The 23,579-nt window shown below is 41.5% G+C and overlaps 1 pseudogene; it reads right to left on the bottom strand.

The window, feature by feature from the left end:
• Positions 1-22,171, bottom strand: part of LOC105944880 — a 38,644-nt pseudogene extending 16,473 nt beyond the window's left edge.
• Positions 22,172-23,579: the final 1,408 nt, after the last annotated feature.

Below are 23,579 nucleotides of genomic sequence, written 5' to 3'. Positions count from 1 at the left end.
GCATTGGAAATGCCCCCTTGAGGAGTTTGGCAGTTGAGGGGAAAGAAAATGAGGACAGGAACTGACAGGAATATGTGTTTAGGCAGCGAGCAGGGCACCTATGGGACCTTGGCATGATCTGGGAATGACCCCTTGGAGAGAGAGCAAGTAGGTCAATTAGTACAATCTGGAAGATGACACCTCTCTAAATATTTAAAACAGAAATTTTAACCCAGAGAATTGTTTCGGAGGCAATGGAAATTCTGAGAGGCTAAACCAGGGACAGCAAGCCAACCCGGCCACTGTCAGACATAGGAAGTTCCTACCAATTCCCCGCGGGATGGACAAAAGGAGGGCTTGGGTGTCTCTGAAGCTCAGCGGCTGCAATTACCTGGCAGGTGTGGACTCAGGAATGTCCTGCAGGAGCCGGAGAAGCAGGGGACAGTGTCGCCCAGCTTTGCCTCTCTCCCGTGATCCAGTCTTTCGCCATCTAATCTGTGGCTGATGTCACCAAGAGACCAGCTGCCAAAGTAGGTGGGACCGTCTCAAGGGTAACAAGTGAAACGGTGACGGGACACACAAGATAGGAGAAGAGCAGCTCCCAGGATAAACCCCTAGGGAAGCAGACCATCATCCGGACGGAAGAGGCATTTCAAAGACATAAAATCCTAGTACAGCGAGGTGTTATTGGATTCAGTGCACACGTGGGACTTTCCCTGTCAGAAGTACCCGGTTTCTATTATATTAGGAGAGAGGAGAAGCAATATGGGCATACAGGGAAATACAAAAACTTTGAAACCCCAGAGGCCTTTCTGATCCCTCTTTTTTAAATTACCAGACAAACGAATGGGTTTCCTGATGGCATTTTCATACTACTTTGTTTTCAGGGACCCTCCTCCCCCAACGCTCCCCTGTCCCCTCGCCCCCTCCTGCTGCTTCATCTCCTCCATCCCTTAGTCCCTCATCTGCGTTCATGTCACATGTATTCTATTACTATCTTTTTTCCCTTCCCAATCCTTGAGATCATTCCCCCACCACCATCCTTTATGGTCCACATTCTAGTTCCATGACCTGTATCCCACTACATAGGTATATAAAATGAAAATAGGGCTGGAGAGATGGCTTAGCCATTAAGACGCATGCCTGAGAAGCCTAAGGACTCAGATTTGATTCTCCAGGTCCCACTTAAACCAGATGCACATGGTGGCACATGTGTCTGGAGTTCGTTTTCAGTGGCTGGAGGCCCTGGTGCACTCATTTTCTCTCTCCCTCTCCCTCTCCCTCTCCTTCTCCCTCTGCCTCTCTCTCTCTCCCTCCCTCCCTCCCTCTCTCTCTCTCTGTCTCTAATAAATAAATAAAAATTAAAATCTAGGATCCTCATATGGGAAAAACATGCATTTGTCTTTCTGAATCTGGAGTATTTCACTGGAAACAATCATTTCGATCTCCATCCATTTTTCTGCAAATGTCTTATTTTCATTTTTCTTCATGGCTGAATAAGATTTCATGTGTATATGCATGGCATTTTCTTTCTGCATTCATCTTTGGATGAGTATCTGGGCCGATTCCATGAATAATTCTGAATAGTGCAACAATAAACATGGCTGCGTAGCTATCCCCAGGGCAGGGTTTAGAGTCTGTTGAGTCTATATACCCGGGAGTGATGCAACCGGGCCAGGCAGTGGCTGCATGAATTACACTCCCAAGCAGAGAATGAGGGTCCTCTCACCATATCCTCACAGCCTGTGTTGTTTTCTTGCTGTTAACCATTCTGAGTAGGGTGAGATGAAAACTCCAAGTAGTTTTATTTCCCATGTCCTGGATGAATAAGAATATTGAACACTGTGTGGAAGTCAGAGGACAGATGTCACTCCTAAGGAACACTGTGCATGTTTTTTAAATTTATTTATTTATTTTATTTATTTGAGAGAGAGAGAGAAAGAGAGAAAGGCAGATAAAGAAAGAGAGGTTGGGTGCACCAGCCATTGCAAACAAACTCCAGACGCCTGTGCCACATCTGGCTTACGGAAATCCTGGGGAATCAAACCTGGGTCCTTTGGCTTTGTAGGCAAGTGTCTTAACCAGTAAACCATCTCTCCAGCCCTATCCATGTTTTTTAACACAGAGTTCCTCATTGATCTGGAGCTTGCTTAATCAGAACAGACTGGGGACAGGGATTCTCCTTCATCTAGCTGCTGGGCTTACAAGCACACGTCTTTGGCTTTGTAGGCAAGTGTCTTAACCAGTAAACCATCTCTCCAGCCCTATCCATGTTTTTTAACACAGAGTTCCTCATTGATCTGGAGCTTGCTTAATCAGAACAGACTGGGGACAGGGATTCTCCTTCATCTAGCTGCTGGGCTTACAAGCACACGTCATCACACCCCAGTCATTTTACTTTGGTTCCGGGGGGTCCGACATGTCCTCATGCTCACCAGAAGGCTCTGGCTCACCCATTATCTCTTCTTCTCTGTGTCTTTCTCAAATAAAGAAATAAATAGTTAAGATTTAAGCTGGATGTGGTGGTGCATGCCTTTAATCCCAGCACTCGGGAGGCAGAGATAGGAAGATCATTGTGAGTCTGAGGCTAGTCTGGGACTGTAAAGTGAGTTCCAGGGCAGCCTGGGCTAGAGTGAGACCCTACCTCAAAAAAACTTAGATAGCAGGTTATATACAAATTTAAAAACATTCTACTTCAAAAAGAAAAAGCAGAGTCTGAGGTGTTGCATCACTCAGTGGTAGAGCACTTGCCCAGCAGGTGAATGTGAACTCCAAAACTGAAAAGGAAGAGACAATAGCAACAAAAACAGAAAAGAGGGTAGCCAGCTTAGTACTAATATATTTTAAAATTAACAAAGGCAAAATGTATATGAAACAGTCATATTAATTTGGTAGCAACAATGGTTAAGACTTTTTCCTTTTTCTTTTTTTGTTTTAGATATAGTTTATTTTATTGCAAAGATAACTATGTTGATATGCTTTAAATTCTTATAAAAACTGATTTTTTACTCATTTATAAACCAAAATAAAGATATTTTAAAAATATAAATCCAATATTGGCCTCTTTGGCCATTGTGAACTCTCACATTTGAGAGTGTTTTCCTTTGTAATTGTCGCTCTGCCTGAGCAGTGCCCATTTTTCTCCCTTGAGGGTGCCCTACTTTGTACTAAATCCTGTCTATCTTCTACACTAAAAATAATCAAGGTGTACAAATTAAACAAAGTTTAACTTAATTCTAAAATTTAGTTTAATAAAATTTAGTTCTATAGATTCCTTTTTCTTTATCCCTTCCCCTCTCTTTATTTACTTTCTTTCTCTCCCCCCACCCTTTCTTTCTTTCTGACAAGGTTTCATGTATCCCATGCTAATCTCTAACTGGCTATGTAGCCAGGTCCTCCTGTCTCCACTTCCCAAACACTGATATTACAGGATTGTGCCAATGCACCTGGATCATGATCTTTAATTTTCAGATATAAATGTTTTGTACTAGTCTCAGCAGTTACTATCTCATTTTAAGTCTAACATCTAATACATAACTGTAATTTAAAATGCAACTAAATCCTCAATACACAGAAACCCACACTTGAGTGCTCGACTTTAATACCCTAAGCAATATAGAATTACATAGAAGACAAAAGAAACATCTCTCTAAGCATCCCCTTAATTAAGAAACATATTAGGGGGCTGGAGAGATGGCTTAGCAGTTAAGTGCTTGCTTGTGAAGCCTAAGGACCTCGGTTCGAGGCTCGATTTGCCAGGACCCACGTTAGCCTGATGCACAAAGGGGCGCACACATCTGGAGTTCATTTGCAGTGGCTGGAGGCCCTAGCACACCCGTTCTCTCTCTCTGTCACGATCAAATAAATAAATAGAAACATATTAGAGCTGGGGAGATGATTCCGCAGTTAAAGGCACTTGCCTGAAAAGGCTGTTGGCCTGGGTTTGATTCCTCAGTACCCACATTAGGCCAGATGTGCAAAGTGGTATATGCATCTGGATTTCATTTGCAGTGGCAAGACACTGGCATATTCATATTCTCTCTCTCTCTCTCTCTCTCTCTCTCTCTCTCTCTCTCTTCCTGTCTGTCTCTCTTTCTGCTAATAAATAAAATATTTAAAAAATTAACAAAGACCATCTTACATTCCCACCAACAGTGGATGAGTATTCCTACTTCTCCACATCCTTGTCAGCATTTATTCTCATTTGATTTTTTGATGTTTGCTATCCTTATTGGGGTAAGGTGGAATCTCATAGTTGTTTTAATTTGCATTTCTCTGATGATTAAGGATGATGAACATTTTTCTTAAGTGTGTGTTTGCCATTTGTGTTTCTTCCTCTGTGAACTGTCTGTTCAGCTCTTTGCCCCATTTTGTGAGTGGGGTGTTTGACTTTTTACTGTTTAGATTTTTGAGCAACCACATTGGAAAGCAATATGGAGACTCCTAAAAAGCTGACTATAGACATACCAACAGACCCAGTTATTCCCTTACTGGGCATCTATCCTAAAACCTTCAAACCACAGGCCAGAGGGATCTCCTCAACCATGTTTGTAGTGGCTCAATTCATAATAGCTAAGATCTGGAATCAACCCAGATGTCCATCAGTAGAAGAATGGATAACTAACATGTGGTATATCTACACAATGGCATTCTATACAGCAGTAAGAAAAAATGACACAATGAAATTTGAGGAAAAATGGTTGAACCTGGAACAGATCATTCTCAGTGAATTTACCCAATCACAGAAAGAAAAAAAAAATTGCCACATAGTCTCACTCATCTACAGCACCTAACCTGAATCTACCCAAGATGCCTTACATACCCAACAAGCATCTCGTGGACTAGACCATAGAATGGGTGGGGAGGGAGGGGAGGGCAACAGAGGGGGTGGGAAACACAAATCTAGACCCAAACGGCAACGGTACCATAAAATTCTACTTCCTAAAAGGCAGACCAAATGGCTGAACCTTCACCAGGCCCTTAGAGGGAACACCTGAAACACAAGACACTGGAGAGGGTATAATGAAGACTGACCTTAATCTTCTACAGCTTCCCTCTCTCCCTCTCTCTCTTTCCCTCTGTCTCTCTCTCTCTCTTCTCCCTAACTCTTTTATATTAGTTATCTTTTCCTTCCTTTTCTTAGTGGGCACTGACCTGTAACTCCTAGTACCAGCATGTGGCTATCATCCACAATAAGCTTTTGATCAGAGAGACCTACAAGGTTTCCTAAAAGAAAGATTTCTTTCCGAGTACTTGATGACCTACCAAAGGTTAGTGGTTACACCCTACTGCTGAAGACACCTTATGTAGTCGACACATAAAATGGAATGGCATGGCTGGAAGCTGGAAGAGAGTCAGTCCCCAGACAGTCAGTGCGTCTAGAGCCAGAAGGTGCTACATGGGCAACTGGAGTAAAATGACCAATATCTGTCCAAGCAACTCATGGTCTATCCTACTTAGCAGCAAATAACCTGTTGTGATGCCCACAGAAGTGCAATAGTGGCACACAGCCATGGTGGGGAACCAACTGCTCTTGATTCGGCTAATTGATCCTCTCAGTGGTATGGGACCCGTAGCTGGACCTGGGAAACAAGTCAGAATCATATCCAAACATAAGCCTGCTCTCCATTATCAAGGTACCATCAATGGTGGGCTACAAGAGGGCCTACACCTATTAAATTCTCTATAAAAAAAAATTAAGGGTTATCTCATTTGTCCTGGTGCTAACTTACTCACCACTGGAGAATCTGCTTCTCTTGTTCAGATAGATGCAGATCCTAAGGAGAGAGCCACCCCATCATACCTCAAAAGGGCCCTACCTGAATCTAAGAAAAAATGGCAAAACAAGCAAAGGTGCTGTTTTCCTGATGAACCAGATACCAGCACAAGGGGGAAGGAGACCAACACAGAGAAAAATCAACACCTACCAAATCAGAGAGCCAGAGACCCAGAGGCCCCCAACCCCTCATCACTGAAGCAGACCAAAAATGAACCCAACATGGCTCAGGGAAATTTTGCAGAAGAGGGGACGGAAAGAATGTCAGAGCCACATGTTGGGTCATGATATACAGAGACATTTATCGTACCAATAACTGTGGGCTAACTCCAGAATGCATGATCCATATACCTCAACAAGGAGGGGCCAAGGGGAGGGGTAGGTCATGGATGAGCCTAATAATGGTACCAAACTGACTGTATTTGCTGAATATAAAACTAAGTAATAAAAAAATAAAAAGTTTAAAAAATGTTAAAAAGAGACACACTGAGTATGCTGCATTCCCATTATTTCAAATGACAGCACAAATCTATTTTTAATAATATTGCTGATTATTTTAAAACCATTTGTAAAAAGTTTTTATTTTTAATTACTTACTTGTGTACATATGTGTTTGTGTGAATGGATGCACATGTGCCACACATATGTACTACTTTGCATCCAGCTTTATGTGAGTACTGGGATATTGAACCCAGACCAACAGGATTTGTAAGCAAGTACCTTTAAGCTCTGAGCTATCTCCTTAAGACTATTTTAAAATCTTCTGTTACTAGTGCCAAGTAGTGGATTAAGTATTGCCTATTCACAAATTAATTTCATCCACTTTTGCAATATGTAAAAGATACTTACAATTTCCTTTAATTGACTCAAAATACAAAAACAGTCCACTATAAAACTGAAGCATTCTTGAGGCTGGAGAGATTGTTCAGTGGTTAAAGGCACTAGGAATACAGGCATGCATCACCACATCTGATTTCTATGTGGGTGTTGGGGATTGAACTTGGGTCCTCAAGCTTACACAGTAAACACTTTACTGACTGGACCATGACCCCAGCCCATGAACACTTTCCTTTATAACATAAATAACTGTACCCTCCATCCTTGGCTTTTTAAAAATAGTTTTATTTATTGAGGGGCAAGGGACAGGGAGACTATGGGCACACTAAGTGTTCCTGCTGCTACAAATTAACTCCAGATTCACACACCACTCTGTGCATCTGGCTTGACGTGGATATTGGGGAATTGAACCAGGGCTAGCAAGCTTTGCAAGCAAGTACCTTTAACCACTGAGCCACCTCTTCAGCCCATCCTTGTCTTTGTGTGGTAGTTTGAATGTATGTCCCCAATAGATTCAGTTGATTTATTTAAGCTTGTAACTTGGATTTCCAGCCACCTGGCTGGAAGAGGTGTCACTAGGGGAAGATCCTGGAGTGCAGCTTTGAGATGTGTTTGGGGCCAGATCTGATTGCAGCCTAAAGGTATGCAGAGCAGTCTGAGCTCTGCCTGGTCCCTGCTGCTGGCTGTTTGGTTGTGTCTCTGCATGGATCTGTGAAAAGAGGCCAGCCTCTTCCAGCCATTGTGGAACTTCCTCTGGCTCTATAAGCTTCAACTAGATTCTGTTCCTCCCATAAACTGTGTCTGGTTTGGAGGTTCATTCCAGCAACATGAAGATGACTACAACACAGGTATAATTATAGGCCATTGCCGAGGCCCTTGGTTTTCCACCAGGCGTAGATGGTAAGATCCTATTGCTGAAGACTCCACATACTTGGGCTGCAAGGCCACTGAGAAACCCTACTGGAACTGAGCTGAAAACCTCCTCCATGTAGACCAGCTGACAGAAAGCTGGAAGAAGCCATTCTGCATGCAGTTCAATGGGAGAAAGAGATACCACTAGTGAAGATACTCAACAGTGGACACTGCAAGCCTTATATTTGGCCAGCCCGGCCAAATGAGCCAATGGGTGCAATAGTGGCACATCTATCATGGTGGAATCCAACTGCCCTCTAATTGGACTGGAGGCCCACTCCATGGGAGGGAATATATCCCTGATACTGAAAACTTAAAACAGGGTTAGTCATGAGCCTTAGGGGTGTAACATCTGCAGTTGTCTGGCTAAATGTATATACTTTGCTTATCAAACTTCCCAGTAAGCACTTCTCTTAATGTTCATACCCTTATATTAATGCTATTCTCACTTTTGGTTGAGAATCTTCTCTTTTCAGATGGCAGTGACCTTGGGACAGCTCAGAAGGTATCATGGTGCTGGAAAGAAGTGACCACAGTGCTCAGTACTGCAATATCTCTATTACACATCCCAAGGCTTAGGGTCTAATGCGGAAGAGGGGGCAGAAAGAATGTAAGAGCCAAAGGAAGGGTAGGACTCCATACAACATGCTTTCTCCAGACACAAAATGGCCTGTATATCCATGGCCTCACAGTGCCTGATACTACCTACACAAGACCATCATAGAGGAGGAAAAGATCATGACATCAAAATTAAAAGAGAGACAGGGTTGGAGAGATGGCTTAGTGGTTAAGTGCTTGCCTGTGAAGCCTAAGAACCCCGGTTTGAGGCTCGGTTCCCCAGGACCCACGTTAGCCAGATGCACAAGAGGGCGCACGCATCTGGAGTTCGTTTGCAGTGGCTGGAGGCCCTGGTGTGCCCATTCTCTCTCTCTCTCTCTATCTATCTGTCTGTCTCTTTCTCTCAAATAAATAAATAAAATAAAATAAAATAAACAAAATTTTAAAAATTAAAAGAGAGACTGATGAGAAGGGGGCATATGGTGGAGAATGGAGTTTCAAAGGGGGAAGTGGGGGGAGAGAGGGTATTACCATGGGGTATCTTTTATAATCATGGAAATTGTTAATAAAAATTTGGAAATAAATAAATAAAATAAAAAAAGAAGCTGCCCTGCCTGGACTGATGACTTCCAAGCCCTGCAGGACAGTCATGTAGTTATTAGGGACTGTTGGAGGTCTAATAATTTCAGGATTTTGAGTATTCTCTGCCATCCTCCCCTGTCCTGACGTGGAGGGACTTAGCTTGTGAGTAGGAGTATTTGTTCTCAACAGTGAACAAGTTCTTTCCAGGCTGTGCTGTGCGGCCCACATCACCCAAGCCTTGTTGTTGATAGATTTCTGAATATACCTTACAGGGTATAGTGGTTTGATGCACATGTCCCAATAACTTAGGTGTTCTAAATGCTAGGTCCCCAGCTGATGGCAATTTGAGAATTAAAGCCTCCTTGGAGGCAGTGTATTTTGGGGGGTGGGCTTATGGGTGTTATAGCCAGCTTCCTCTTGCCAGTGTTTGGCACATTCTCCTGTTGCTGTTGTGCATCTGATGTTGGCCAGGAGGTGGTGTCTACCCTCTGCTCATGCCATTGTTTTCCCCTGTCATCATGGAGCTGCCCCTTTAGTCTGTAAGCCAAAATAAACCCCCTTCCCCCCGCACAAGTTGCTCTTGGTCAGGTGTTTTCTGTCAGCTGTGCAAACCTAACTGCAACAGTAAAGTTGGTACAGAGAAGTGGTGTCACTGCTGCTAGAAACCTGAGTGTGTGGCTTTTGGCCTTTTGGAACTGCTTTGCAGGAGGAATGTGGAGGAATTTGAAATGGTGGCTTAAGAGATGCCTTGAAGGGCTGTAAGTACAGCTTGATGGACTGTTCTGGTCAGAATTGAAAGATCTGAATGCAGTCAGAACTATGGACTATAAGGTTTAGTTTATGAGGGATAGAAGCAGCTTGTGTGAGAGGCTTGCTGTTAAGCTTGTGTCCTGAGAACTTGTGCAGAGCTGCATTGCATAGAAATGGACTGGTGTGAGCAGAGGGATATAGCATAGAGAAAAGGAAATCTTTGGGCCAAAACTGCTGCACATTTAGCTGCAATTGTATGAGAGAATATAACCATTGAGATTGGGCCAGCTGACCTTCACTGGGACAACAGGAAGAATGCAGACTCTTTTGGGGGAGGCCTGAATGCTCAAGGAGTGTTCTGTTCTTAAAAGTCTGTTTTATTCCCCATTGGATTTACAAATTGGCACTCTATCTGGTATTATGGAGTATAAAAAAATGTAGGAAAAAGAGGGTCATTGAATTTGCAACAGGGTCTTGCATTTTGGAAGTAGCCATGGTCAGTGTGAAGTAGGCTTATTGGATTACCTGTGTGAAGACCCTATGCAGCCATGAGGATGAACCACGGGTTGCATTGGAGATCCAGTGGAGATGCCAGAACTATGGGATGACTGCCAAGGAGAGCTGCTGGCACTGGATGAAGTTTTCTGGGACTGTGATTAGTCTAGCTGGAGGGGTAGAATTGGAGCTCCAGAGACCTGTCACTAGTTAGAGTTGTTGGATTTGGACCTACAGAGCTTGATGTTTGCCCTGTTTCAATCTTGTCTAGGTTGAATATTTCTTTGCTATACCCAATGCCATCTTTTGTAGTTTGAATGTTTATTCTGTGCCATTATGGATTTTTTGAGGGTTTTTAAAAAATTTTTTCCTATTAGGGCTCAGTTAAAAGATCTTGGACTATGAGGATGTTTGAATATCGCTGGGATTGATTAAAAACTATGCGGACTTTTAAAGTTGGATGAATGCACTGCATTTTACATCATGAATGGCTATCAGTTTATGGGTCCAGGGGAGGAATGTAGTGATTTGATTCAGGTGTCCCCAATAAACTTAGGTGTTCTGAAATCTAGGTCCCCAGCTGATGGCAATTTGGAAATTAAAGCCTCCTAGAGGCAATGTATTGTTGGGGGCGGGCTTATGGGTGTGATAGCCAGTTTCCCCTTGCCAGTGTTTGGCACACTCTCCTGTTGCTGTTATCCACTTGATGTTGGCCAGGAAGTGATGCGCACCCTCTGCTCTTGCCGTTGTTTGCCCCTGCCATCATGGAGCTTCCCCTCAAGTCTGTAAGCCAAAATAAAACTTTTTATCCCCACAAGCTGCTCTTGGCCAGGTGTTTTCTGCCAGCAATGTGAACCTGATTGCAACATAGGGCATTCCATATTTATTAGTGCTAATATTTTGTGAGTTCTTATATTCATATTTGTTATCAAAATACAAGTCTCATCAGGCATGGTGGTTCACACCTTTAATCCCAGCACTGGGAGGCAGAAGTAGGAGGAGCACCATGAGTTTGAGGCCGCCCTGAGACTATATAGGGAATTCCAGATCAGCTTGGGCTAGAGTGAGACCCTATCTCAAAAAAACTTCTTTCCTAATATCCATGGCCTATGAGAGATGATTGATGGAAGATTCCATTCTCTGAGGCTAAGAGGCTTGGATGGCCAGCAGTTACAGTACGTTATTGGACAATGCATCTGTTTGATAAGCAATCACCAGTTAGAGATGGGGTTATATATATTTGGTTGCTTGTAAAGTTTTTCTCTTCTCTGGAGCCTGTATGTAATCCATCACCCAGATCAGGTTCTCGTTGTCTCTCTTGGTACCTTCTTGCCAGACAGGATCTCCTCCTTGAACATCTGCAGCTCTGCCATTTTCCTCTCTCAGCATTGAAGCGATTACTCTACTATTAAAGAGACAGCAGCAGCAAGATCTACCAGGCTCAGAGGCCCTCAAGCCGAAGTACAAACAATCTTGCATTACTTCCTCCAATGTGTGTGAGGGAGGTAATGATAGCTCTGCTTTCATTGCTCATGGTAATTTGCTCCCCTCCCACCTCACCCCATCTTTCCCAGAGTTTGATCAGCTTAATTATCTTTTCAAAGGACCAGACTTTAATTTTATTTTTTCTCAATTAATTTGTATTCTATCAATCTCACCGATTTCTGCTTGTTTTGTTTTTTGAATTTCTTTCTTCTACTCCCTTTAGGTTTAACTCGTTCTTTCTCTAGTTTCTGGAAGCATGTGTTGCTGATTTTAGATTTTTCCTTTTTTTTTTTTTTTCAAGGTAGGGTCTCACTCTGGCCCTGACTGACCTAGAATTCACTATGTAGTCTCAGGGTGGCCTCGAACTCACAGTGATCTTCTTACATCTGCCTCCCAAGTGCTGGAATTAAAGGCATGAGCCACCATGCCCAGCTAGATTTTACCTTTTAAATATATTAACATAATGCTACATCTTCATATATTAGATTTTAATTTCCATTAATTTAAAATATTTGGGGGGGTTGCTTGTTTTTTGAGGTAGGGTCTCATTCTAGCCTAGGCTGACCTGGAATTCACTATGTAATCTCAGGGTGGCCTCTAACTCATGGCAATCCTCCTATGTCTGTGTCCCAAAAGCTGGGATTACAGGCATGTGACACCATGCCTGGCTTAAAATATATTTTAAGCGAAAATAGTCTTTAAACTCTCTGTTTTAACCCAGGGTTAATCAGAAGTGTATTCTTTACCTTCTAGCCCTTGGGGATTTTCCTGATAGCTTTCTGTTGTTGAATTCTATTTCTTTTTGTAACTTTATACTTATTTATTTGAGAGAGAGAAATAAGCAGAGAGAGAGAGAAAAAGATAGACTGAGAGAATGGGCACATGAGGGCCTCTAGCTACTACAAATAAATATGTGCACTACCTTGTGCATATGGCTTACATGGGTCCCAGGGAATGAAACCTGGAACCTGTGGCTTTGCAAGCAAGCACTTTAACTGCTAAGCCATGTCTCCAGCCTTTGAATTCTATTTTTATTCCATATGATCTGATAACAGTTGATATCAACTGTAGTCTTCAAAATTTAAGGGCTTTAAAAAATTACCAGAATACAATATTTTTGTGAATTTTCTATGTCATACACTTAAAACAAATGTACATTTTGTCTTTTATATGTTAGGTCTTTTGTCATCTTTAAATTTATTTTATTTAATATATATAACATAGTATACTCTGGTTGCCTCTGGTTCTGTTTCCCTGGGGCCCTCCTCCAGGGGTTATGAGATTCACTGTGGGGTCATGAAGGCCTCAGTCAGTCACTGTAGCGTAGTGGGGGACCATAAATTTATTTATTCTTGATACAGTCTCACTACATAGCCCAAGACCTGGTCTTGAATTTTCCATCCTTCTGCCACAGCCTCTAGAGCAAGCACCAGGATTGCCGGTGTGAGCCACCAAACTCGGCCTGCAGGGTGTTTAGACAGGGATTAGCTAATCTGGCCCATGGCTGGTCTGGCTTTGAGGCCTGTAGTGGCTGGTATTCTCCGCGTATCACACAGAGATCTTGCGTCTGGGTCTCCACTCAGCTTTCGATTGCTTTCTGGAGAGAGACTGTGTTTTGTACCTGTTGGCTTTATCCCACTATGATTCTCACTCGTGCTTTTCAGTGTGGCGGGGCAGGGTGGGAAGAAGAAGCTTATCTTTTAGTTTCCAGTTAAGCTTCAAATTTAGGTGAGGAATGTGAACTTTGAACTCAGGCTGTGTGACCTTTGCAAAGGCTCTTGTCTCTACTCCAGCCTCTTAGGACAGCCTCTCCTCAGGTACACGTAGTTGTCACCTGATCCCTGGGCTGCAGCTTCCTGCTCCTCCTCCTGAAGCGTAGGTCTTTCTCCCCAGAGGCAGGTAGGACACATGGATCCGAATGGAATCGGGGGAGTTTCGGATCTGGTTATAGTTCTTTGGTGTAAGCACACCGGGTGCTTTGTCAAGACTGTCCCCACTGGTCCCTGTAGGTATCTGGTAGTATACTCAGAGAAAGTTTGTACAAGAGGGCACCTGCAGATCATCCCATGTTCTTGCTAGCCCAGGCCTTTCGTAATTCATTAAACACTTCCAGTTTAACCAACTTAAAGGTGGCAGGCTCCCTGGTAAGAAAATGTTTGATGTTTGCCCCAAAACCTCAGCTCTCTTATGGATGAATATACTGATGTTTTCTTCCTTTCTTTTTTTCTTGTATGGATGGTAAGGCAATGTGCTTCCAGCTTTTTTACTTCTTCAAGCTAAAATAGAAAGCCCTCAGATTGTATATAAAATTAATAAATATCCAATGTTTGCTGCCGTATCATTTTGTGTAGGAACAGATGTCTTCCCATCTATTCTTTGTCCCCCTCCACTCTAGATTTTACCTTTGTTCTCCCACAAAACCACTCTTGCCAGGAGTCTAACACTACCTGGCTGACCCGACCCTCATCCCTCATGTTCTTCTGTAGTGTGAGCACCTCTTCCTCACAAAGAGGGGAAGCCGAATGGTAGGGGGAAGCCCTCCTTTGAATTTATGTTGGCTGCTAATAATTGCTAACAATGAGTGGGATATAGCTGGATATTTTGAGGTTTGGTCTGAAGATGCTTTACAGCTTCCCCTGGAGTTCACCTCTGGGATGCAAGACTGTCCACTTGACACAAACCTCTTGTAGTTCAGGGCTGAGTATCCAGGAGGGAGCCAGGTAAAAGGTAGCTATCTAGAGAGATGGAGATGGCTCTGGTCAATGCTCCCAGCTCACTTTAGCTTAGAGCCAGAATTGTAAGTGGGGCAGCTACATGGGATCTCAGCCATCTGAGTCACTAACCATTTGTCCAACTGGAAACACTGAATGTTTGCCAAGGGACCATAATTTGTGGATTTGAGAACTGTTATTTGCACTGTGCTTTGTTCAAGTTCTTGATTCACAGAATTTATGAGCATAACAAAATGATGGCTGTTTTATATCACCAAGTTTAGGGAGGTTCATCACATAATGAGTGATATTTGGAAGGCTCATCTGTGTTTTCTCATTTTGTTCAAAATCTGTATTTTGAATATATGTATATTGAAAACATATTTACTTGTGTAATATATTGTATATTTGTCATGATATAATTTTATAATTTAAACATAGGCATACATAACAAGATGTCACTCATACTATAGCATGTATATTTATATGAGCATATATTTTACTTATATTTCTTTCTTTCTAGCACATTTGAATACCTGTAGGAAGTCATGCCCTTCTACAAAGAAAGTCATGCCCTTCTACACTGCAGTGTTTATGGAAACAGGTTATATAATTGCATAGTGGTTTGTTCCTATTCATGTAAGCTAGATTATCCAATATATCTCTCTAACTTGTATATTAATAGGTAGGTTCCAGATTGCTTTCCAAAACTGAGACAGCAGTGAGTGGGAAGATGGCTCAGCTGTCAAAAAGCTCTTGCCTGCAAAGCCTGCCAGCCTAAGCTCAATTACCAAGCAAAAAAGTGATCCAAGTTTCTGCTGTCATTAACAATGGCAACATTAAAACAACAACAACAGCATGAGATAGTATATGAGTTATATGAGTTCTTCCAGGTAAGAAATGAGAGGATGTTTATCTAAACCTCTATGAACATGGTACTTTACTTTAAACTTTTCATTTTAGTGAGTAAGCCATGGCACCTAATTCTGGTGATCAAATGAATAAAGTGAGGGTTTGAGCAGTTGCCAGTACCAGTGAGATCGTGTTTAAAGATTAAGGAAGTAGGAAAAACATCAAGTAGATAACTAGGAAATATTTCAACAATGTGATTGGCTACATGTACCTTGCAGGAATCTGTGGCAGTATTGCAGTTGTTCAGCATCATGAGGAAGCAATTTAGTGATTTACCAGATATTTCATTTAGAAAAATGTTATTCATAGACTTGATGTCTCCTGAAATATGGTGGTAACTTAACCCTCAGTATCTGTGAATGTGACCTGACTTGAATAAAGCCCTTAGAGGTAGTCAAGATGAAATGAAGTCATAGGGTAGGCCCTAATCCAGTGTTTATGCTTATAAAAAGGGGAATTTTGGCCATGGAGACAGACAGACACACAGGGAAGATGTCATAGGAACAGTAAGGTGACTCACCTACAAATCATGGGACATCAATGATTGCTGGAGAACCACCAGAAGCTAGAGCACAGGGATGAAAAAGATTCTCTTCATAACTCACAGAGTAACCAATCCTGCCAACACCTTGATCTCAGACTTCTGATTTCCAATCATGCTGTTTTGTACTAAGCCATCAAAATGTTGGTACCTTATTATGGGAGCAATAGGAATCTGATAGAAAAGGGAAACTAAATCATCAATGATTTCTCCTCTCGTTTGTTATTTTTCAGAACAGAAAAGTTGTGGGGAGGAATTATTTTCTTCCCGTTACATGCAAGTAATTTTATCATAAAGAAATTTTATCATAAATTTGGAAATCAATTTTCTCAAAGTTGCTAAACCTGTGAACTTTAGGCCAATATTTTCTCCCATTCTCAGCTCATTTCAGCCCAGTAGCTTCCATTCCCACTTAAAAATTAATCAATCAACTATTCACTTGTTTGTGAAAAACAAGTTTCAGAGTACTGGAATAAAGCTAAGAATAAAGCCATTATGATCCAGGATTTAAAAAAAAAAAAATTGAGCTGGGTATGGTGGTACATGCCTTTAATCCTTGCACTCTGGAGGCTGAGGTAGGAGGATGAATGTGAGTTTGAGGCCAACCTGAGACTACACAGTGAATTCCAGGTCATCCTGGGCTAGAGCAAGAACCTACCTCAAAAAAACAAACAAAAAAATTAATTGAAAAGGACACATACAGCCAATATCATTACCTTGTTAGTTAACTTGTTAGTATAACAAGTCGTTTAATTGAAGGAAGGCTTGGTTGCTGCTTAGTTGCACAAATGTACCTTGATCCCAACTGAGAAAGGCTAAAAATTACTCCTCTTGTACAAATTAGCACACACTGCATTATATTTTGTTAATGATTCATAATATGTTTTGAAAAGAATTTAGTTTCTATTTATCTGAGACTTGTAATTCTATCATTTTAAATGGTTTTGTGGTGACACTTGGCTGTTTTAAAATTTTTATTGTGTAAGATCTGAAGGAATATATATATATGTATATATATATATATACGTATATATATAAACATATATCTAACTTTTGAAATATAATAATAAATTGAATTGTCTATGGATCTGTATTTCAACTGAAGAGTTACAACATGATACATCATAGCTCCTTGTGGGTTACTACCCTTTCTGACCCTCTTTTCTCCTCTGCTAAATAGGCTGTCATTGAAGACACAGTTGTTTCAACATTCTGTCATTTGTTTGCTGTTGCTGCCACTGTGTCATAGCATCCTTGCCCCCTGTGACACTACATCCCACATGTGGCTTCTCCCTACCCCCAAGACCTATGGGTGACAACTTTCGTTATAAAGGTTCTCAGATTGATTTAAATAATTAATTTGAATTTGTGTGTCTGTGTAGTAGATGGTGTGTCTGTGGTGTTTGCACATGTGTGTACAGATGCGTACATCCTGCTCACATAACATGCAGAGGAGAGCACCAAGTGTTTACTTGAGAAGTGCCCTTCACTGAACCTGGGGCTGCAACTTTCGGCCAGACTGGCTGACCAGCGAGCCCTCGCGATTCTCCTGTCTCTGGTCCTGTTCCCCACAGGGCTGAGGATACAGGCATGCATGGCCATGCCCAGCTATTTACGTGGGTGCTGGGGACTCTATTTTAGGGTGGATGAGGTCTTTTCAGGCTCTCATGCTTGTGTGGAAAATGCTTTCATCCAGTGAGACATCTCCCTAGGCCCAGATGGTTTGTAGCTCATCTATGTTCACAGAATGAACTTGCAGGGAACCGAGTCTGGTTTTGATGTTCATCTCAGTGGAGCTACAGCATTTTTCTTGTATAATGGAAGGATTTTATGATCTTCATCCCGTGCCTTCTGGCACTTCTAAACCCCAGGTTTCCTGGGAGTCTGAAGTGCCTTTCTTACTGTGGATCCGTACACCATTCTTGAGTCTAAGCTGATGAACTGATTTCTAGTGAGCACTTAAGTCATTCCTGATGAAGGACAGCTCACTGAGGCAGGCTATTAAGCGGTGAAGGGTTGAGTCAGGTAATATTAGCGGGACTCCCAACTCTAGGCTAGAGGTTGAGTGCTCCAAGATTCAAGCAATTATGCTCATGTAATGAGATTTCAGTGTAAACCCTGGTCACCGAGGCTTAAGCGTGCTCCCGGAAGTGCCTAGAGGTTGTTAATATAGTCTAAGTGCTGGTCAGCACATCTGGAACCTTGCTCTGCAGTTTACATGATGATGTCATACTTTAAATCGCATCTTCTTGAGTTCTGTGAGTCATCCTACACATTATTGAATCTGAGGCAGTCATGGGAGCTCCCTAATTTTCAGTTAGTTGTTAAGAAGTGTGAGTGACCTGGAGACCCCTAAGTGTATGGCTGGCATCTATAGTGAGGACGGCCTTGTTAGAAACTGCCTCGAACCTGTAGAGTCAGTGCTAACTGGAGTAGTTTGTTTCAGAATTGCATTGTAGTATTGCAAGCATCTGGTTAGTTGCTTAGTGCAGAAGACACTGCTTTAAATTAGTAATCAGCCCCCACCCCCAAACACACATCCAGACACCCTAAACATTTAGGTGCCAAGGAGAATTAAGCTATAGTTTGATTTGAAACATACCATATCCTTTCTGGGTATCTTCAACGATTGGAAGAGGACCTCTCTCAAGGAACTCATTACCCTGATTGATTAGAGCTTCCTTTACTGCGTTGCATCCATGTGAGACCACAGTGGGCCAGGATCCCAGGAACAGAGTACAAACAGGCCCATACTCTTTGGCCAGTTGGAAGGAGATGTAGTTACTTACATAAGTGGTGTTGTGAAATCTCTCTGTAATAGTTTTACACGTGTCTTAGCTTTTGCCCAATCAGTCACATTTTAGGAATTTAACCTGAGGTAGTGGCTTCATTTCCCCCCTTCATAAATATTTACTAAGTGTCTGTTCTGTGTCACACACTCTGCATAGCCCAGGAGCCATCACAGAACTTAACAACAGAGTGGAAGTGGCAGGAAAGAAAGAGCCAGACAAACTGCATCCCAATCCAAATGGAGCAGGATTCCTGTGAAAGTGGTAACGCTCACTAGGTTGGATGACAAGGAAAAATTCAAAACAGATTGGAAAAGGCATTTTGAAGATGTTAAAATTTTAACTTTAAATTTTAAGCCAAAGCCTGGGCATGGTGACGCACACCTTTAATCCCAACACTCAGGAGGCAGAGGTAGGAGGATCACCATGAGTTCGAGGCCACCCTGAGACTACATAGTGAATTCCAGGTCAGCCTGGACTAGAGTGAGACCCTACCTTGAAAAACCAAAAAAAAAAAAAAAAAAAAAAAAAAAAATTAAGTCAAAATGAAAGATAAAGCAAGCCAACACTCAGATGACAGGAAGATAATCAAACTTATTTAACCTCCATGCTATTAAATCCAAAGTAGCCACTTGAAATTAGAAATATGAAGATAGGTAAGGGAATATGCTTCAGTTCTAAACAAATTATTAAAAAATAAAATTAGAAAAATAATGAAATTAGAGCTGGAGAGATGGCTTAGTGGTTAAAGTGCTTGTCTGCAAAGCCTAAGGATACAGGTTTGATTCTCCAGGTCTCATGCAAGCCAGATGCACAAGGTGGCGCATACATCTGGAGTTCATTTGCAGTGGCTGGAGGCCCTGGAGTGCCCATTCTCTCCCTCCCTCCCTCTCTCTCTCTCTCTCTCTCAGATAACTAAATAAACAAATAAAATTATATTTAAAAATACATTTGTGGGCCATTGATGCAACTCAGTTGACATAGTGCATGTCTGGTATATGCACCAGGTCCCAGGTTTGATCCCTAGGACCACATTATAAACCAAGCATGGTGGTACACACCTGCAATCCCAGAACCTGGGACGTAGAGGCAAGAGGACCAGAAATTCAAAGCTATCATTGGCTACATATCTAGTTTGAGAACAGCCTGGTAAAAATAAGATCCTATCTCAAAAAAGTAGTAAATATAAAAATCCATTATTGGGCTGGATATATAGCTCACTGTCCTGGGTTTGCTAGCACCAATCAAAAATCCATTTAGGATTCCCTATATTTTTGTCCATGATTATTTCTAAGAGGCAAAACTTAAAAGAATCACTACATTTTTTATGTCTTCCTGATTTTTCTCTTTTGCCCCTTTTCTTTTCCTTTACTTCTTCTTTTTCTATATTTCTTTGTTCCTCATCTTCCACTTCAATTGTGGAGAGTTTTGTCATGTTACATCTCTCTCTTGTCTATCCCATTCAGAGTATGTGTCTGTTTCTAACATAGCTGCTCTTCACCTGAACTTGTTTGTAGCCTATGTACATAGTTTTCCTACCCCCCGCCCCCAAGTAGGGTCTTGCATTACCCAGGCTGACCTAGAATTCACCATATCATCTCAGGTTGGCCTCGAACTCACAGTAATCCTCCTACTTCTGCCTCCTGAGTGCTGGGATTAAAGGCATGCATCACCACACCTGGCTAGTTTTCCTTTTTTAAAAAAATCCTTCTTAAAAATTGTCATATAGGGAAATAGGCATCATTCATTCTGACATTTTCAAGCACACTTTTTTATTCCCTTCCCCATCTCCTTCTTCCCTCCAAGCCCCTGCCTTCTGTATCACATGTTTCTGTTTGCTCTCCCCCTTCTTCTAGCTCATCTTTTCAAATTCACCTGTGGTTTTACTTTTATCTTTATAGGTTTAATTCTCACTTTCTCCCTTTTATAGGCATAATTATATATGCTACACACCAAGGCTCACACCTCATAGAGAACATGTGGTTCCTATTAATACAAATAACTTTTCATGTAACAAAAAGTGGGGTTAAATAATTCTCCAACTCATGCACTGGGTTCTCTTCAAGATATGTGCACACAGCAAAACTCTGAATAATTATCTTTTGTTTTGTTTTTAAAATACTTTTATTTATTTATTTATTTGAGAAAGATAGAAAGAGGCAGATAGAGAGAGAATGGGCATGCCAGGGCTTCTAGCCACTACAATGAACAAACTCCAGACACATATGCCACCTTGTGCATCTGTTTTTACCTGGGCACTGAAGAATCAAACTGGGGTCCTTAAGCTTTGCAGGCAAGTGCCTTAACTACTGATCCATCTGTCCAGCCCTCGTTTTGTTTTTGAAGCAGTCTTGCTGTAGCCCTGGCTGACCTGGAATTCGCTCTGTAGCATAGGCTGGCCTCAAACTCATGGTGATCCTCCTACATCAGCCTACTGAGTGCTGGGATGAAAGGTGTAAAGCTACCATACCCACCATTTTTTGGTTTGTATTTGTTGTTTGAATAATTATATTAAATTTCCCATTCTCCTTTGAAAGAATAAGTTGTGCTGAAAACTGGTTTGAGGTTGCTTTCCACTTTGCTAATCTGACTTCCCTTTTCTCATTATTAGTGCTTAGAATGGTTAAAACACTTATAAAAATCATCCTTTCTTTGGATTCCAGGACACCTCCACACACTGGGAGGAGGGGAGAGCTTTTCCTGCATCAGTGACTGCTAAGTGGCTATTCCATCTTGGGGCTTCTTAATCATTTCACTGACTTCAGTGCTGGATTTATGCCTGTCTACCCACTCCCAGTATGATTTAATCTAATTTCATGGCTTTATATAATGCTGATTTCCAAATGTACACATAAATTTGGACACTAGTTTCTTTTTAAAAATTTATGAGGGAAGAAAGAGGGAGAGAGAGAGAGAGAGAGAGCAAGCTAATGGACCAATGAGGGCCTCTTGTTACTGCAAATAATTCAAGACACATGCATCACCTTGTGCATGGGCTTTATGTGGATACTGGGAAATCGAACCTTGGCAACTCAAGCAAGCTTTGCAAGCAAGCACCTTTAACTGCTGAGTCATCTCCCCAGCCCTGAAATTCCGTTTCATGTATTGATCCTCCTATGCACATATCCACTCATACTTAGTAGGGCTTTAATATAATGTGTCTAAAATGGAGCTCTTCACCTGCTCTTCTTCCCCTACCTCGCATAGAAAGCCTGCCTCTTCTGATGCTCTGATGCTCTCTCCCATCTGATTTAGTGACACCTGCTCGGCCAGAACTAAGAGAGCATTCTCAACTATCTTATGCCCTTATCCAACCTATCAACAAATCCTGCTGACTCTGTCTCCCAAATACACTTGAGCTGGAACTCCTTTTCCTTCCCTCCCTTCTGCACCAGTGCAAGCCATCGCCACCTCCCAGGGATGTTGTCGGGCACTCAGCCTGCCTTGTTCTCAGCATTTATGCCATTAACTCTAACGAAACGTACCTAGGATCATGTGGGAAAAATATAAATCACGTTATGTCACCCCAAGTCAAAACTCTAATGGCTTCTTAACCCTTGGAGGAGAAGATCTAGTTCATCTGGCATTCCTGAAGGTACTTAGATCTGATCTTCCATATTTCTTTAACATTATGCCTTATCTGATCTTCCATATTTCTTTAACATTATGCCTTATTTGTTTGTTTGTTTGTTTTTGCCCACTGTCTCCCCTTATTTTATTTTCACTAACCTCCTTACTATTCCTAGACCAAAGACCAAGAACCTTCTGACACAGAGTACTGGACATTGTTCCTTTTGTATGGAATGTATTTTTCTTGGATCAGCCTTATGGTCTTATCTGCCATCTTCTTTGGCAGTTTCTTACCAAATTAACCATACTCTAACCATATAGTACAACAACTGCATTCCTTGGCATCCCCGAGAAACTGATAATGTATGCCTACATAAAACCTTCATGTTTTAATAGTAGTTTTATTTACAGTTGCCAAAATTTGGAAGCAACCAGGATACCACTAAGTAGGTAGATGGATAAATAGCCTGTGGTAATTCAGACACTGGAATTCTATCTAGTGCCAAAAGAAAAATAAATAAAACTTCTGTCAAATCATGAGAAAAAAAAAACAAAAAACAACCATGGAGGCATCCTTTGATGCTGGTTAAGTGAAAGGAAGCCCACTGGAAAAAGTTCTATGCTGTATATGACATGCTGCATATGAAATTTCAGAAAAGGCAAAACTATGGTGAAAGTAGAAAAAGCAGAGCGCAGGGGATTCTCAGGGCAATGAAACTATTCTGATGTTTTAGTGGCCAACACATGTCAATATTAACTGTAATGTAAACTGTAGATTGTGGATAATAATGATGTATTGATATACGCTCATCAACTGTAACAAATGTTCCACTTTAGCAAGGAATGTCAATAGCAGGGATGCTATGTATGTGTGAGTACAGGGTTATCTGAGCATTCTTCTTGTTTCTGGCTTAATTTTTTTTTTCGAGGTAGGGCCTCACTCTAGCTCAGGTTGACCTGGAATTCACTATGTCTTCTCAGGGTCGCCTCAAACTCATGGCAATCCTCCTACCTCTGCCTCCCGAGTGCTGGAATTAAAGGCATGTGCCGCCATGCCCAGCTATTATTTCCTGCTTAATTTTGCTATGGAAATTAAATAAACTCAGAAAGTCAAGTCTATCTTTAAAATTAACTTATCTCCTTTCATGCATTTTTTCCACAGCATATGTAAATACATACATATATATGTGTGTGTGTGTGTGTGTGTATTGCTAATTTGTTTTAGTTGTTTTGTTTGTTCTTTATTTATTGTTGGTTTTTTGAAGGTGGGTCTCACCCAGGATGACTTAGAATTCACTACGTAGTCTCAGGCTGGCCTTGAACTCACATCAGTACTCTTACCTCTGCCTCCATAGTGCTGGGATTAAAGTGTGCCACCATGCCTTGCTGTTTCAGTATGTGTGACTTCCTTTTATCAGAATATGTTTGCAAGGACTAGAGTTTTTTTCTCTTTTATTCATTCTAACATCTTATCATAAAGAATGGATTCAACAATGATTGAGATGGGGAGGTAATATGATGGAGAATGGAATTTCAAAGGGGAAAGTGTAGGGGAGAGGGAGGGAATTACCATGGAATATTCTTTTATAATCATGGAAAATGCTAATAAAAATTAAAATAAATAAAAATAAATTTAAAAAGAATGGATTCAAATGTTTATCCAGTAAATTAGTGCCAAGACT

The sequence above is a fragment of the Jaculus jaculus genome, chromosome 1 (assembly GCF_020740685.1).
Source record: "Jaculus jaculus isolate mJacJac1 chromosome 1, mJacJac1.mat.Y.cur, whole genome shotgun sequence".
NCBI classification, from domain to species: Eukaryota; Metazoa; Chordata; class Mammalia; order Rodentia; family Dipodidae; genus Jaculus; species Jaculus jaculus.
Note: the sequence above shows the minus strand (reverse complement) of the source record. Positions and strands in the feature narration are given on the sequence as shown.